Below are 18,631 nucleotides of genomic sequence, written 5' to 3' on the forward strand. Positions count from 1 at the left end.
GGAATGGACGTCTTCATGTTTCTACAGTCCAGCTAAATGTTTATAGCTAGTTTTAGTTTTCATGTTCAGTGATCCCACTACAACCCTACCTTTGGGTTTTACATTTAGCCTTGCAACAGTTTATATCAAGTCAATTTCCATATCAAAACCATACGTCACATGACTTAAAAGATTGCAAATGAGACCCATTCTGGTTGAAATGACATCTAAGGGAACTGGTTCACCAGGTTGGGCAGCATGTGTACTGGGCTGTCAAACATGGTTGCTGTTATGTAACAGACTGACATGGATCAAGAATTTAAGGTCTCCATATTGTACCTTCCAAATTGTAAAGGAAGCCATTGATCAATGCCCAAAGGCTGGAGGATCTAAAGTTACATGTGACCTGAGTACATTGTTATAGAATTCATTGTTGTCATTGTTGTTGTTATTACAACTACTTTAATTCTTTGATTGAATGTTTCACAAAAAACAAGGACTTACAGCAGAAAAACCTGTGAGCACAAAACTGTCAGCCTCATTTTTAGATGAAGCTGTGCATATTGTTTTTAGTTTCAACCAAAGCAGTAAACATACTATCATGTCACTGGATTGTCTGGTCCATCACTGGATTGTACGATCAGAACATGATTTGTTTACAGGAAGAGTTGTTTGTCAGGAGTGTGCTGTGCGGCGTCAGGCACCATACGCTCACTTTTTTATGCAAATTATGTAAGTGGCGGGTGCTACCAGTTAATCAGGCCATGCTTCCCCTTTTTCGCGAACACCTGGTGTCATCACTGATTTTCGGTGATCCATTCACATAATTTTCACTACGATTTTGCTTTTACACCCAATGGAAACTGTTTCGGCAGTTAATCGAGACTGATTATTCTCAGACGTTGACATGTTAAATATATTGGAGTGAGCACTTGATGACCTTAAAAACAGATTTTGGTAAGAGAGCAGCATGGTGGTGATTCTGATGACTAGGAGCCAATGACCAGCATGACTCTCAGACATCTCCTGATGGGGGCCAGTGAGCATGCTTTATATACAGGGCTCACTCATCTAATTTATTGAAATCTTGAAAAACTAGGTAACTTGACATTTCCAAGAGATTCTTCAAAAGGAAATCAATGACAACATGGTTGATACTTTAAAACTAAATTGGACTAAAAAATATGATAAAAGTATTTTCATGACATAGGATATAGCAAGACAGTTCATTAAATATAATAACACTTGATCAGATTTCTAAATCCACGGTTCATTGGCATGTAGTTAAAATTGTACACCAGCAAATAACATGAAACTAAATGGGTGGATATTGGTGAACTTTTGCAATAAATAATAAAAAATGCATGTCAAGTCGACAGACTTCAGAACACTGTTGAGTTTTTCTACACTAACACTGGCATTAACCTGTTAATGTACCGTAATTGATCTGATCAGATTGCTAAAACTTACATCTGGTCTGCCGCCAGTTTATTACCTTGCTTTTTCTCTCCATTGATCAATGGCACCATCTAACAATAAGCAAGTAATTAAATGTATCAACAACATGGACATGTCATGTCATAAAAGTGGATTTTTTTTTCGGCTGAGGCTTACACAACTCATCACTGCTAAGACAGTTTTCAATATAAAGAAATTGGATTTTACCTTCACTTCATATTTTAGGGTAAAAGAAGAAATGTTTTGATGGCGGGAGAAGAATGTTTTTATTTAGTTGTACACTGAAAATACTTTGGTCAAAATAGAAATATAGGCAGTGCTTGTGTCCCTGAGCAGTGACAGTGACACTATTAAACAATTCCAATGTCTGTGTTACCCAGGTAACCAAAACGGATGAAGGTAGCATCTCTCACATTGACAGGAGTCAGGCATTTGAAAAGCTACTAATTATGAAGATGAATTTTAGAATATGTATATTCTGTTACAAGATTAATAGAAAAGCATTTCCAGGGGATCTGACAATAATGCATTCACAATGACTAAACCAGCATTTGACTTAGCCACCTGTCAGGTTATATCCAATGGCAATCACTGCACCACCTGTCTTGAACTTATTTCACATTATCATAGATTAAATGGATGTAAGGGATATTTAATAAGTCTGCACTTGTGTTTGGGAGTTATGATCACAGTACTATGATCATCATAATTCTACATCAGAGTATGGGAGTTTGGATTTAGGTGAAATAAATTAAAGTTTATCTTAGAGTATGGGAGCTAAAGTCACAGTACAATGACTATCATCAGCAATATTCCAGCTAAATGACGTCAGTCTGTAAATAATCAAGTCTGCACCAGACAACCCAGTGTTGATATCATAAGCATCGATCCACGCAATTGGGATACGACGACATGTATCATTCAAGTCAGCGAGCCTGACCACCCGATCCGATAGTCGCCTCAAACAACAAACATAATCGCCTTGCTGAAGACCTATTCTAACCCGGATCTTCAAGGGTTCAAAAGTCTATGTAAGAGTATGAGAGCTATTGTCATATGCTATGACTACCAGAAGTCATTATAAGTCTGTGTAAGAAACCGGATACCATGCTATGCCTTTTGTTTAAAGTCATCGTATGACAATGGGAGTCATGGATACCGTGCTATGCCTTTTGTTCAAAGTCATTGTAAGTGTACGGGACTTATGATCATCTCAACGTGAAATTGTGTGACGGCCCGTTCAAAGCGATCGTAAATGTTCGACTGTCATAAGTCTGTGATGAAGCATGGGACAGCCGTACAGTTATGACTCTGTCTGAAACATGACCCAGTCTTCACTGACACCCGCAAGAGCTGTGAAAGTCTGTCTATGTGTCACACTGTAAAAACTACCTGGGCCCGATGATGGGCACATATCATGATATCGACAGTGGTCCAGATTGGTCTGAGAAAGCAAGTTAACACCTACAGAGTGCTGATTAGAAGCAGTGATTGATAATACCCTGCCCTGTAACAATGACAGACAGAAGATTCTGTGTGGGAGGAGTAATTGTCCTGCCAAGCTGTAATGTTCTTGAGGGATTTTGCTTGTGGGGGACATTTTGTGACGTGATCTATAGGTGCTAATGCCGGTGATCAGAAGAAATATAGATGATTGCTGATTGATTTCTGCTGCATGTATGTGAATTGTTTATTCCCCATACGGACAAATGATCCTGTAGATTAGTTCATTTTCAAAATTATTCTGATTGGTGATCAGACCACATCGATTCCATATAATCTGAAACGTCAGTGGCAAATTCCTTGGATCCATTAATATAGATCAGATTTCCCACGTCTCAAGACAAGTGCCAATACTATAGCAGGGTGAAACACAACAAGACGACAGTGTTATTACTATCCCTAACCAAGGGGCAGATTAGAACTTTGTTCATGTAGTAGAATACTATAGAAGTTAATGTAAAGTGGTAAAAATAATTTACAGCATCAGTTTCAAACTGCATAGATAAGCTTCATTCATGTAACTTCCGTTATTTCTGAGAAAACTTGTCCCCATTTCACATAGTATCCACTAAGTTGAAAAGCATAGAGCAAGGGCCACAACTCTGTTTGAGGTCATGACATTAGTGTGTAAAATTCCATTTGTCTAACTTTAATAGTTTTTGAGAGAACTTGTCCTCATTGAGAAGCGGACAGACAGACGTTCCTATTACCCCTGCCCTACTTCATGGCAGGGAAAAATAACAGAGTTCCTTGATAAGAAAATGTTGAATTGACGCCGTAAAGGAATTATCTGTGTTGCACTGTAATGCAAAATTATAAAATGTATTTTGAAAAAATCTATTTCAACTTTGTACGTTTACATACAGTACATTATTTCACAAGACAAAAGATCCATTTAGGATGTGAGGAAATGAGATGAGACAACTAAAAACTTTTTTTTAAAAATTGAAACTGTTAATTATTTACATCATGCTTGTCTGAAACAACACATTTAATCAGTATTTCAGCCCAAATCTTCACCAACACAAAACAGGGGGTATCTTTAAAATTTAAAAAATGATATTTTAACAAACATTCATTTCAAACACGTATACTTCATGTTAAAAACTGTAGCATCTTATCAACAATCCTAATTAACATAAAACAAAGAGCTTCTGTAACATTCAATAATTTATGATCAACAAAAGAAATTCAATGTATATTCTCTGTTAAAAACTGTAACAACTTATCAAAGCGTGACACACACTATCACCTCGGAACACTACAGGTGGTATTTTCCTAGAACAGGATTGGACAGTTTCTGTTGATAAAGCATAGTTGTAGTTGTTTCTTCCCCAGCGTGACCAATACTTGACAACAGTATTACTTCTGCCTCTCCTCAGCAAGCAGCCTTCACTGTGGCGTGTTGTAGGAAGTCATCCTGTGTTTCTATAGGCCTGCTGACATCAATTGCTAAACGCAGCACCATAGGTAGAAGGTTTCATTAGCATGTGAAAGCCTCCCCCAAGTCATAGAACGTGTTCCCAGATCAGTTTGCACAGAGCAAGATCGAGTATATCAAGCAAATACTTACAGGTTAGATTGTGTTTGTGAGGCTCCTTGAGAAGAAACTGAGTACATTCTACTGGGAGATATATTGCTGGAGTCCAATGCAGCGTACACACACCCTTAAGGTAAGGCTGTTCCTTCAATAGTCCTCCATCACTTAATCCTGCATATCTGATCAATCCAGGTAAAATTAGCCCAGTTCCGAAACTTTGTTTCAAAAATGCTTTAGTGATGTCAGAATCATTTATCAAGTTAAGATATGCTGTCACTTTTCAAACATGTGAAAAGTTAACAAACGGAGAAGTATAGTTTGTTTGCCCCACTGAGCTGTATCCCAGCTTCATGATAAACATCGTGTTGCCTGTCAGTGATTGAGACAAGATGAACCAGTGGGCCATGTCAGAAGCAGGGTGCATTGACATGCTTTGTTTGTTTGTTTGTTGTTTAACGCCTCACTCAGCAATAGTCCGGCTATATGATGGCAGTCTGTAAATAATCGAGTCTGGACCAGACAATCCAGTGATTGACATCATGAACATCGATCCACGCAATTGAGATTGATGACATGCATCAACCAAGTCAGCAAGCCTGACCACCCGATCCCGTTAGCCGCCTCTTACGACAAGCATAGTCGCCTTTTACAGTCGCCTTTTACAGGGTTGCTGAAGATTTAGTCTACCCCGGATCTTCATTGGTTGCATTGACATGCAAGGGTGACAGCCCAATCCATTAAGTCGCCACGTCCAAGTATGGTCTGCTGAAGACCTCTACTAAACTGGAATCCCCAAGGAATCTGTATTAATATTCTAGCCTGTTCGAAGTGGCCAGTAAATATTCAAGCCTAAACAAGATAAACCAGTGATTGAAAGCATGAGCACAAGGACACCCAACAAATCATTGATGTGAAGTCCAATTTTATCACAGCAGTTGTAGTTATTGATATATTTAGTTGCAATAATGCGGGCAAACACAATGCTCAACTGAGTGTAAATAATCAACCAGGTAACGACCAAGCACTATTCATCCTTAACTGCCATTGTTACCCTCAATACCTGAATTATTCACCGCTATGACAAACATGGCAAGCCATTTCTTCCCAAGAATCCCAACAGGGTCAGAACCTATTTGCCCCAATCACCTTCAGTGCATGCAAGTGACATGGCAGTCCCATTGGGAGGCCGGTGGAGAGGGCGTCCATTAGCTTGAATATTTGAAAATATGGAACAAAAAAAGAAAAGAAAAGAAAAAGGAATAAACAATAAGATGGGAAAACAACCTTCGTGTTCAGTGATGAAATACTACACTGAACACAAAACATAAAAATAAAAATTATGTAAACTGGGGTGAAATAACATTGACATGATGTAAAATCAAAAGTAAATATGTAAGACACAAAACTTATTTTGTCAAATAAGTAACTAATCTCAGGTTGAGGTTTGAACAGTCACCATAATTCGCTAATCATCAATAGTTGTCAGCTCACTGATCCATTGTTGTCAGCTCATTGATCCATTGTTGTCAGCTCACTGATCCATTGTTGTCAGCTCATTGATCCATTGTTGTCAGCTCACTGATCCATAGTTGTCAGCTCACTGATCCATTGTTGTCAGCTCATTGATCCACAGTAGTTAGCTCATTGATCCATTGTTGTCAGCTCATGCACATGCCCATGGATTTCACCATAGGGAATGTCAGTTTGGGCCTTACTCTCACATTTACTCACATACTGTATGTAATATAGCTCAGTCACTGTTCAATGTCATGGTGAAACCATCTCACTCACAACAGTCACACCTGAGTTCCTGCAGAAAGTCATGCAAACTACCAATGCTATTTTTGATAGGTCAACAGTAAATCATACAGAATATTCATTATTTAGCAAGCAACTTAATTTACTAGTTTTTCTTGAAGGCAATTAAATTGTCCCTATTATCATCAGGAATAGTTGGAGCATGGTTGTGTTCTTCATTAGTGGTGGTACATGAGCTTCACCGGAAAGAAGTGACTGGTTGAATGTTGTTCAGCCATACCAGGTCAGACAGAACTAATCCATCGTTGGTCTGACAAACCAGGTGACAGCAAAGAGCTACAGTTACGATGACACACAACTACAGTTACGATGACATACAGCTAATTACGATGACACACAGCTACAGTAATGCTGACACACAGAGCTACAGTTACGATGACACACAACTACAGTTACGATGACATACAGCTAATTACGATGACATACAGCTACAGTAATGCTGACACACAGAGCTACAGTTATGATGACACACAACTAGTTACGATGACATATAGCTACAGTTACGATGACATACAGCTACAGTTACGATGACATACAGCTACAGTAATGTTGACACACAGAGCTACAATTATGATGACAAACAACTAGTTACGATGACATATAGCTACAGTTACGATGACATACAGCTACAGTTACGATGACATACAGCTACAGTTATGATGACACACAACTAGTTACGATGACATATAGCTACAGTTACGATGACATACAGCTACAGTTACGATGACATACAACTACAGTAATGCTGACACACAGAGCTACAGTTATGATGACACACAACTAGTTACGATGACATATAGCTACAGTTACCATGACATACAGCTACAGTAATGCTGACACACAGAGCTACAGTTATGATGACACACAACTAGTTACGATGACATATAGCTACAGTTACGATGACATACAGCTACAGTTACGATGACATACAGCTACAGTTATGATGACATACAGCTACAGTTACGATGACATACAGCTACAGTTATGATGACATACAGCTACAGTTACGATGACACAGAGCTACAGTTATGATGAGATCTAACTACAGTTAAGATGATGTACAGCCACAGTTATGATGACACACAACCACAGTTAAGATGACACACAGCCACAGTTATGATGACACACAGCCACAGTGACGATGACACACAGCTACAGTTATGATCACACACAGCCACAGTGACGATGACACACAGCTACAGTTATGATGACACACAGCCACAGTGATGATGACACACAGCCACAGTTATGACACACAGCCACAGTTATGATGACACACAGCCACAATGACGATGACACACAGCTACAGTTACGTAGACATACAACTACAGTTACGATTACAGAGCTTGTTTCAATGACATACAGAGCTACATTTATGATGACAGCTACAGTTACGTTGACACACAGCTACAGTTACAATGACATACACCTCCAGTTACGATGACATACAGAGCTTGTTACAATGACATACAGAGCTACAGTTATGATGACACACAGCTACAGTTACGATGACATACACCTCCAGTTACGATGACATACAGACCTTGTTACAATGACATACAGAGCTACAGTTATGATGACACACAGCTACAGTTACGATGACACACAGCTACAGTTACAATGACATACAGAGCTACAGTCATGATGACACACAGCTACAGTTACGATGACACACAGCTACAGTTACGATGACATACACCTACATTTACGATGACATACAGCGATAAATATGACACACAGCTACAGTTGTGATGACACGTGGCTATTAGTTACGATGACAGAGCTTGTTATGAGTGAGTGAGTATGGCTTTATGTCGCTGTTAGCAATATAATGGCAATATTACTGCGGGGGACTCCAGAAATGGAGGCTCGTTCCAATGACACACAGCTACAGTTATGACACACAGCTACAGTTATGATGACAGAGCTTGTTACGAGTTAGTGAGTGAGTATAGCAACATTGAGACATCTCCATAAGCATCATTTGACATATAATATATATGAACACCAAGGATTCTATAAATGAGGGTTGACATATTTCATATCAAAAGACACAGTTGTAAGATTCTATTTATCATCCAAATCATTCTCTCAACTTTTCAGTTTGCAATCAGTATTGAGCAGCATCTTGCACAGCTAACCAGCTTCAGTGCCAGAAAAATCAGTGATGTCATTTGATTGTGATGTCATGGTAACACATGATGTCATGTTTGATTGTGATGTCATGGTAACACATGATGTCACAATAGCCTGCAAGTATTGTAATGCACTTTCATTGCCACCACATCTCCTTGGAGAGCTCCTATCACTTGATCTCATGTGGAAGCCAGTTTTGGATGATAAATTCTAATCACCCATCCTAATTAAACGAGTGTGGGCTGGTAGGTCTTACACTGCCTCAGGCTCCCTGAGGGGGATGAAGCAGAATGTGCTACTCAACAGGGAACCCACATTCACTGGTATTAACAAAGGGAGGAACACATCTTGTCATGATGAGTGAGTGAGTTTGTTGAGCACTGAACAGTATTCCAGTAACATCACAGCACGTCAGCATAGCTGGAAGGAGATCTGGAAGTGATGCAGGTCTTAGATATTTCCAACTTTGCTGAAACCACTAGCATGGGATTGGTGCTGACAAAACTTAAAAGATAATTAGGTCGAATATGGGATTTGAACCCACGACCCAAGCAAACAGCAGAGTGTAAGACAACTGGGCCACCCACAGCCCCTGCTAAACTGTGAGAGTGCATGGTGTTGAATGCTGTAGTCAAATTTCATCCAGCTACAGTCAACTATAGTTATAGTCAGCCACTATTCTATTTTTTTATAACCGTAGTTCGTTGTTTGACTGAATATATATCCACTTCAAAGGCTATAGCTTAATCACGTTTTTACTATTGTTAATTGAGGGAGTAAAATGAGGACAAGGTGTCAGTACTTAATCCAGATAATCACTTGCCTTCAACTGTTTATTGCTGCTTTCAACAGCTGCATGCTATATCCATTATCACGTTACAAGCGTGTTTGTTTTTTCCATTAATTTTATATAATAAAATATACAGCCAATGACCAGGACCAAAAAACAGTTTGTTATAAACGTCAGTTCGTTTGCTATAAATGTAGTTTACTGTATATCATGGAGGCCTCTTATTTAGCTTGGACATGGCAACCAATGATTGAAGGTATGGTAACGACCCACACAAAATAAGCGAAGTTACAAATTGTGTCACCTCTGACTTCTAAGGGGTGTTAATATGTTAATGGATTTGAGCGAAAGATTTGAATCATATCGTATGTCATTATCTTGTGGCCTACATCTTAGTTTACCTTAAAGCTCATCTTCCCACCGCATTCCCTATTTAATGTTGGGTATTTGATATAAGTACAAAACAAATTTTCAGACCTTTTGAATATAATAGCCCCGTGTTGCCATTAAGGGATGCTGTCAGTCCCAGCATTGATTGGGGCCTTGACATACTGGTTCAGCTCCAGTTGGTGCAGAGCGCGACTGCAATGTTCCTCTTGGTAACAATGAAAGACAGGTCAAATGTTACAGCAATTAGTACAAGTGGTGTTAGACAGTCTCGGCTTTTCCAGCAACTTGTTTTGACAGCCAGGGTGGGAATGTATTTTCTCTATAATTGATTGAGACGTGAGTGGATGGTTGGGTGGGATTGATTGATTGAGTGGGTGGATGGGTAGGCGAGTTTTGAGTGATTGTGTTGATGTTTGGGTGGGTTCTGATTGATTGAGTGTGTGGGTGAGTGGGTGAGTTTGTGATTGAGAGTATTTGAGTGAGTGAGTGCATGGGTTGGTTTTGAGTGAGTGAGTGAGTGAGTGAGTGAGTGAGTGAGTGAGTGAGTGAGTGAGTGAGTGAGTGAGTGTTGCTAGCACCAATGGGGGATCAATCAGTGTTCACCTGTATATATCTGTATATACCTGTATATACACTTAGTTTTAGACACAGTAAATTTATATGCTTCCATGGTTTCCTAGCCTTGTCAACCAAATACGGGTTGGAAACAATGCACACAAACACATCTCAACATTTGATTCTGACATGTGTACTGACATGTGCACTATTTCAAATGTAATGACAGTAAAACTTATTTCCATATCTTTTTTTAGGGTTATCTCATTCATTTCCATCCTTATATTACCAGCATTTTCCTATCACAACCACATGGAATGACCTTTGAATACCCACGTCTATTTATCAACAGTTACTGGTTCATCTTCAAACATTCGATATGAATCCCAAAACACATGAATATGCAATCAACCAGGATCACAACAAATGTGCACATCACACTACTGCAGCAAAAACAGCACACAATCCTCATATTCAACAGGGCCTTAAAAAATGAGTGCATGGTCCGTTGTACAAACACAATCCACATAAAAACGTGTTTGAAAATTAGAATATTGTGCAACATACCATACTCAAACGTGTATTTGTTGCTTGTTCAGCTGTTGTGTCAGGTTTTTGAAGGTGAGGTGAAATGGGGTTAAACCACCACATGAATACACATCTAAGACACTGTATACTGACTCAGGTTTTTAAGGTGAGGTGAAATGGGGTTAAACCACCACATGAATACACATCTAAGACACTGTATACTGACTCAGGTTTTTAAGGTGAGGAGAAATGGGGTTAAACCACCACATGAATACACATCTAAGACACTGTATACTGACTCAGGTTTTTGAAGGTGAGGTGAAATGGGGTTAAACCACCACATGAATACACATCTAAGACACTGTATACTGACTCAGGTTTTTAAGGTGAGGTGAAATGGGGTTAAACCACCACATGAATACACATCTAAGACACTGTATACTGACTCAGGTTTTTAAGGTGAGGTGAAATGGGGTTAAACCACCACATGAATACACATCTAAGACACTGTATACTGACTCTGAAACGACCTGTCCTTGTTTTAACTTTTGAAATGACGCAACCGAGAATTGAACCCCTGACCTTCTACTCTCCCGGGCGGACACTCTACCATGGAAGTGGTTGTTGTATATTTAAGAGGAAAGGGAGTATTCAAAAATTATTCAAAAAAGTATATACATAAGTAAGAAATATAGCATAAACTAAAATTACATGTTATTTTATTCACCTTTTAACTGCTTTTTCCATAAGAACATGAATGAAGCAAAGCTCATAACGAGAACATCAAGCGACCTTTCAACATTCAGACACTTCTAAGAACCGCAAATACTGCACAACTTTTTACAAACTTCATAGTAACATATTCAAGAAATATCAAACTTCCTCAGACCTTTGATCTCAAATTTCGTAATTTCACTGCAGAAATATCACATACCTTGATTTGTGTTGCACTGCGGCACATCTCTGAAATATTAATAGACTATACCTAGAACTGTTTATCGGATCGATTCCGAAGCAATACTTCTCTACAAAATCTGTATGATAATGTTTTCATCAATAAAGTAATTAACTATTAAACAATTCCTCATGATTCCAACACTGAGATAGATTGTTCTTCTCCAAGAAACCCCAATTGCTTTGACAGTCTGTAATGGTTATTTCACTGATTTAAGTGAGTGTCATGGTTTCTGTGTGATTAATCAATTATATCAGTTGATATCAAGAATTCTGAAGGAAAACCTCACATTAATCTTTGTTATGGAACTCTGAAACATTCACACAATCTCTAACTTCATTAGGCCCTTTTCCCTCAGTTTATGAAGCCTTGACCTTAAAAATTAAAGTTTCAGAAAAATTTAAAATCAGAACAGTTTATCTATACCGACGATACAATAAAAATTATCCAATAGATCTATAAATGATTCAAACCAGGCCAAAATGTTATCATTTTAATCACCTTCCGATCAAAATAAAAAACTTAATGATTATAAAAACCCTGTACAATACAGTTTATTTTATGGTTTTTCTTCCACCTACCAACCAAATTTTAGCTATCAAAATTCATAACCACCTCCAAATACCTTTTGTCTTTTAATTGATGAAAGAAATAGCTAGGCACTCATTGTTGTCATGAGAAATATGCGTTGTGAAATTGGTGGTCGAGTCCAAACCTGTATGGGGTACAAAGCAACCAATATTTGTTTTTGTTTGTAATTTGAAATAATTTCTCAATTTATTCTGACATATTTGATCGCTATTGTTGGTACCTAAGCAAGAAAAGTCACTCCTCAGTCATACTTGGGAAAGTATAACCTTGGAGTCATGTTTTACCCAACAATTAAAACACATCTGTGACGTCATTCTATTGTTTGAACGCTCCATTATTTTTCAGGAATGGAGAGTTGCTTGTCAACTGTACATCATCTTGAAGCAGCATTTGAATTTTTCAAATATTTTCAACTACAGAATATTTTGTCGAAGTCTAAAAGTAGGAATGAGTTTTAAGAAGCGGAATATCCTCGTAACTCTCCATTCCTTAAAAATAATGGGCCTCGGCCCCTGCGGGTCCTCTGCTCCATTATTTTTAAGGAATGGAGAGTTACTCGGACATTCCCCTCTACGTAATGTCCTGCGCGAAACCCGACTTTTATATCGGGATATAACGTCCCATTACCCATTCTAAATCATACTGTATCATTTGTGTTTACCGCAAAACTCAAATATCCACACATCCCAACATGATGAATATTTAAATCCCTATTAAGAAATATTTTTAAAACACATCCGGATTAACAAGCAGCTGCAACTCTGAAGCATGCTTATTAAAAAAGCCACATCTTTGAATTACATCACAATACAAACTATCAATAACAGCTTACTACTTAAGAAATATGTGCACAGATTCACAACTTTTCTATGAATAATAAATAAAAGTAGAATCGTGCCAGCTCGTTAAAACCCACATACTTTATCTGCAGATACCCACAAGCACTGTGCATCTAAGCCAGTTGGGCAAGTCCCAAGCCAGCCTTGCGAGCATCACAGCGCAAGAGAGCCCAACTCTGTTGGTCATTGTGTTGTGAATTGTAAGGCAGGAGAGTCGTCTCCACACATGAGTGATCTCACAGAGTCTGCCCCTGATACTCGCATCAAGCCACATAACATGGTGTCACGCGTGGTACGACTCCACACAACAATTACCAGGTAAATATGTCTTGTGTTAATCATCTATCTTCTGTCCGTGATGTAGGGGTTTCATAACTAAACCTGTTTGCAGGTTGTGTCATCGCCGTCTTTATCATCCAAAACATACCAATGATGAGAAACCCCTACAAGTTATCATGTTATATGTTTCATTCATTAGCAAACTTCATGTCCTTTCCCATCACTTCAAGAGATAAGAATCTTATTTATTAGTTTATTAATGAGCTTGACTAACACTTATCATGGAGAGTGTAGCATGAAAGGAACTGGCAAATTATGCCAAGTCTTGTCAAGTACTCTCTCGTGGAAAATGATATAGATATATTTTGTTTTCTAATTTTCGTCAGAATGACTCAACCTAAACCTAAAGTCTATCCAGCTGACCTAGTTACGTTAGTGTAGATGGACGCTATATTAATTGCTAACACATTCTCATTTTCACTTTCCTGACATTCATTTTGAAAGTGTTCATAACTTGTTGTGTACCCGTTGGTATTGGATGTTTAACAAAGTGTGTTCCCAAAAATCAATGTAAATGTGAATATCATTCTTATCAGCTGATAATTAATACAAGAAGCAGCAGTTTTCAATATACCTTGATATTGGATCTTGCAACACAATTGTAGTTATTTCTTAATTTCTATTCAACAGACAAATGTGCATGACAAATTTATGATGCAGAGCATAGCAGATGAGATGTACAGATGTAAAGGCGACATTTTATCAATAAAAATAATTTAACATTTTATACTTTTCTAAAGTTCATAAGCGTAGTTTTAAGAAACCATAAAATGAAAAGAATGTATAATGAGTCTTATCGAACATGTTAATGGTTGTAATAATTCTCCCAATTTATATATTTACATCCAGGCATATTGTACTCTGTGAAGACTTCTATCGGTTTCTCACCATGAACTGGTGTACGTGCTGAATACGTTCACAGGAAGTGGTTTAATATTATCAACCATCCTGCTCTTCTACTCCTTCAGACTTGGGTCTCAAAAAGTATATTCCATACTATACAGTACATTGAATTCCGGGTTAGAATTGGTCCAGGCAACCGATGTCGTTCACAAGATGTGACTAATCTCACGCTAGGTGACAACATTGATGGCAGGTATTGTACCCTGATAACGTGGATTGTTGCTCACAATATCAACCACTGGATTGTCTGGTCCATACTCGATTATTTACAGGATGATGTCAAATACCTGGAATATAGCTGTGTGCAACTTTAAACAAAGAAACAAACACATAAATCACTGGTTAACACATCAGCTCCATGCATGGCAACCACAAGTTGCTCTCAGGCTGTCTGTACTTTTGTGTTTTTTATCTAACACTAGTATTTAATTACTAACATGATCAATGAAAATATATTCAAACATACATGCCTTCTTGATCTTGAGAAAACTTGTAAATTTTCTTCTTTGTCCAAAAATAATTTTTAGCCTCCGGATATCAATAGAAGGAAAGTAATCTGATTTTCTCTCGTTTCTCGTCTTGCCAACTCTCCCTTTCACACACAATATAAATCATGTGAATTTAGGAGAACAGGTATTAAAAAAAAATTATAACCAGTCTTGACCTGATATTTGAATTGTTTTGTTTGAGGGTTCATACATTCACCAACCCATCCACCTTTCAGTATCATCAGTGATCACTCTGTGTGAACTCCCTGAGGAGCATAGGATAATAGCCAGAGCTAATGATCATAGCTCAAATCTGATTATCAAAGGCCATGTTAACAAAACGGGCATTTAATACTTGTCTTTATCCATTACTTCTTATACCATTATCAGTAGAACATTGACTTTTTTATGCTTTTATGATAAATAACATAAAACATCAATTCCAGAAAATAACCAGTCTCAATTATCCATTGAAACAAATTCCATTTGGCATAAAAGCCAAAATAGCAGTGAAAATTTTATGAATAAATCACTGAAAATCAGTGATGACACCATGTGTTCAAGAAAAGGGTAAGCATATCCTGCAACAGTGACAAGTTGCAATGCATGATTCTGGATTGACGAGTATGTAGAAAATATGGCTGAAAGTTGTCAAATTCCTTGAATTACGTAAAATTAGTTGTTATAACAATACTAGATCACCATGATAATGTCCAACAGAATTTGACCAGTCATTGTTAATCTCATCTCACCTCAGATGTAGAGATAGAGCAGATGTATCATCCTGTTATTCGTGTTCTTGTATAATTCATACAACATATCAATAAATAGGCCACTTAGGCCAGTGCAAAACTCAACATAACAGAGAAGTTGCTCCTAAAGCAGGACAATATTGACATTATTGTACAAGTCAACTGAAGGGTTGCTCCGAAAGCAGGACAATATTGACATTATTGTACTAGTCAACTGAAGGGTTGCTCCGAAAGTAGGACAATATTGACATTATTGTACTAGTCAACTGAAGGGTTGCTCCGAAAGCAGGACAATATTGACATTATTGTACAAGTCAACTGAAGGGTTGCTCCGAAAGCAGGACAATATTGACATTATTTTCCCAGTCAACTGAAGGGTTGCTCTGAAAGCATGACAATACTGACATTATTTTACCAGTCAACTGAAGGGTTGCTCCGAAAGCAGGACAATATTGACATTATTGTACTAGTCAACTGAAGGGTTGCTCCTAAAGCAGGACAATATTGACATTATTTTACCAGTCAACTGAAGGGTTGCTCCTAAAGCAGGACAAAATTGATATTATTGTACAAGTCAACAGAAGGGTAGCTCCGAAAGCAGGACAATATTGACATTATTGTACATGTTGACTGAAGGGTTGCTCCGAAAGCAGGACAATATTGACATTATTGTACTAGTCAACTGAAGAGTTGCTCCGAAAGCAGAACAATATTGACATTATTGTACAAGTCAACAGAAGGGTTGCTTCGAAAGCAGGACAATATTGACATTATTGTACATGTTGACTAAAGGGTTGCTCCGAAAGCAGAACAATATTGACATTATTTTACAAGTCAACTGAAGGGTTGCTCCGAAAGCAGGACAATATTGACATTATTGCACAAGTCAACTGAAGGGTTGCTCCGAAAGCAGGACAATATTGACATTATTGTACAAGTCAACTGAAGGGTTGCTCCGAAAGCAGGACAATATTGACATTATTGCACAAGTCAACTGAAGGGTTGCTCCGAAAGCAGGACAATATTGACATTATTGTACAAGTCAACTGAAGGGTTGCTCCGAAAGCAGGACAATATTGACATTATTGCACAAGTCAACTGAAGGGTCACTCTGAAAGAATGATATTATTCTACAAGGAAAATGATGTAAGCAAGATCATGCGATTATTTCCATTTTCTGTACCAGTCAAATGAAGGGTTGCTCCAAAGGAAGGACATTACTGATCTTGTTTCCACCGGTTAAATGAGGGGTTAGATTCTCAGTTTCTAGAGAAGTATACAGCCAATGCTGTCTATTAGTTGCCAGGTTTTGCATCAGTATAATCATCTAATCCTTCCAGGTACCCCTTCACTGCCAGGTGAACTGAGGCATCTTCAAACAAAGTCACCTGTGAAGTTTTAAGGAGTGTTTCTGTGGGTAACGACATAAGCCCTAAAACATTCTATATAAAGTACCACTTCATGATACTATCAGATGTACAGTATCTCCATGGTCATTAGTTGTTAGGGTTATAACATACAGATAATGATCATCAACAAACCTATTGTAAGTTGTCAGGAGTATACAACTCCATGCCCAGAAGCGATGAAGTTTAAGATCATCTCCATGTTTCCACATATCTAGTTGCCACTCAAGCTCAGTATTGTAGGTATCACGTCTGTCATCCTGTGACTTTAGGCTTGGCTTACCATAATGGGAGTCATAGATACCATCAGGGGTCCTTGAGCAAAATGTCACAGAGCCAGATGAACTCATACAGATTGTACAAAATGCATGAAAAAACTAACAGATCTTCAATTATAATGCATCCATTTCACATGGTAAAAGTTCAAATGTTCTAGCTCCAAGGTCTGCTAAATGTACTGATATCATGTTTTTTTACATAGGAATAGACACACACAAAAACAGAAGAAACCAACATCAACTATGACCATAAATACTGTACATTAATAGACAAATTAGGAACATGTTTCCTATATAAAAAATAATGTGAAGAAAGTAAAAAAATAAATAAATTATTAATATTATATTATACATTTGTATACCGCAGGTTTCCAGGTACTGGTATCTGCTCAAATGCAGTTTTATTTGTCCCCCGAGCAGTGGATCCGTTTGCTTTCCAGTTAGCATTCTCAACTCCCTGGGGAGTATACAACCCAAGCTGCCTAGGAGTGCGAGAAGGTTTTTACATCAACCTCACATATCGGGTACCCATTCCCTGCTGGGTGAACAGAGGCACATTTGAACTAAGTCACTTGCCCAGGGTGACACCACAAGTTTTGACACTTGTGCTTCGGGTGTCTGTAGGTATTCGTGTTTCCACCATCTGGTCATCTGCCAATGGATGAGTGGGTCCTTTTGAGTGCACAGGGCGAATGTACTGTAAACTAAGCCAGAAAGCTTACAGGAAGTCAAACAAAATAATTCAAATGTTAAACCATTGACCCTCTGGGAAAACTAGTCATGAACATCCTTTATTTAATAAAAACATGCTAATTTCTGATTGAAGTACCTTGGAGGCAATACCACTGGCAGGTTGTAGCATTGTGGAGTGATGAACAAGATGATAACATGATAGGAGCCCATATCTAAGTAGCCACAGTGTCCCAAAGCCAACAGATATCCCTTTACAATGCCAGTCAGGGCCATGCGGTGATACTCATCAGCCCTGAACATGTATACAAGTAATGTGAATCTGGTCACCCTGTAACTAAAGCTGCTGCACGCAAGATGATGGTGACATTAAACCTGAGCTGCAGAAAACAAACTGTGAACAAAGCCGTCACCGAGACTTGGGTCTCGCTTTCAATGGGTGAGTGCCTCACTTGACATGCCCAAGATGGCTACAAGTGTTGCGTCTATCAAACGTCCTCCAATGTTGACTTGCTCTCAGGATTATCCATGATAAGGTAGTGGAGGTGGGGACTGTTATAGGATACCTTGAAGCACAGGAGGATTGTTTTACTGGAGTGGGTACAAGGTAAGAGAAGGGCATAGGAAGGACTTTGTAAAACAAAAACTACATATGGTTTAGAATTGTGTTAATACCTTATTTTCTTAAGTATT

General features: G+C 38.3%; 2 protein-coding genes across 6 annotated transcripts in view; one reads left to right on the plus strand and one right to left on the minus strand.

Moving 5' to 3' along the window:
• LOC124150101 (focadhesin-like) overlaps positions 1-18,631 on the minus strand; it is a 586,265-nt gene that overhangs the window by 445,188 nt on the left and 122,446 nt on the right. The window lies entirely within an intron of this gene.
• The window catches only part of LOC124150102 (FMRFamide receptor-like), a 94,329-nt gene continuing 79,901 nt past the window's right edge, over positions 4,204-18,631 (plus strand). The window contains exons 1-2 of one of the 5 annotated variants that reach the window (XM_046522021.2): positions 4,204-4,613; positions 13,175-13,400. The gene's annotated coding sequence lies outside the window, so the exon portion shown is untranslated. The other 4 variants (XM_046522017.2, XM_046522019.2, XM_046522020.2 and 1 more) reach the window with 4 other exon arrangements.

Source organism: Haliotis rufescens, unplaced genomic scaffold (assembly GCF_023055435.1).
Source record: "Haliotis rufescens isolate VD_foot unplaced genomic scaffold, xgHalRufe1.0.p SCAF_1, whole genome shotgun sequence".
Taxonomy (NCBI): Eukaryota; Metazoa; Mollusca; class Gastropoda; order Lepetellida; family Haliotidae; genus Haliotis; species Haliotis rufescens.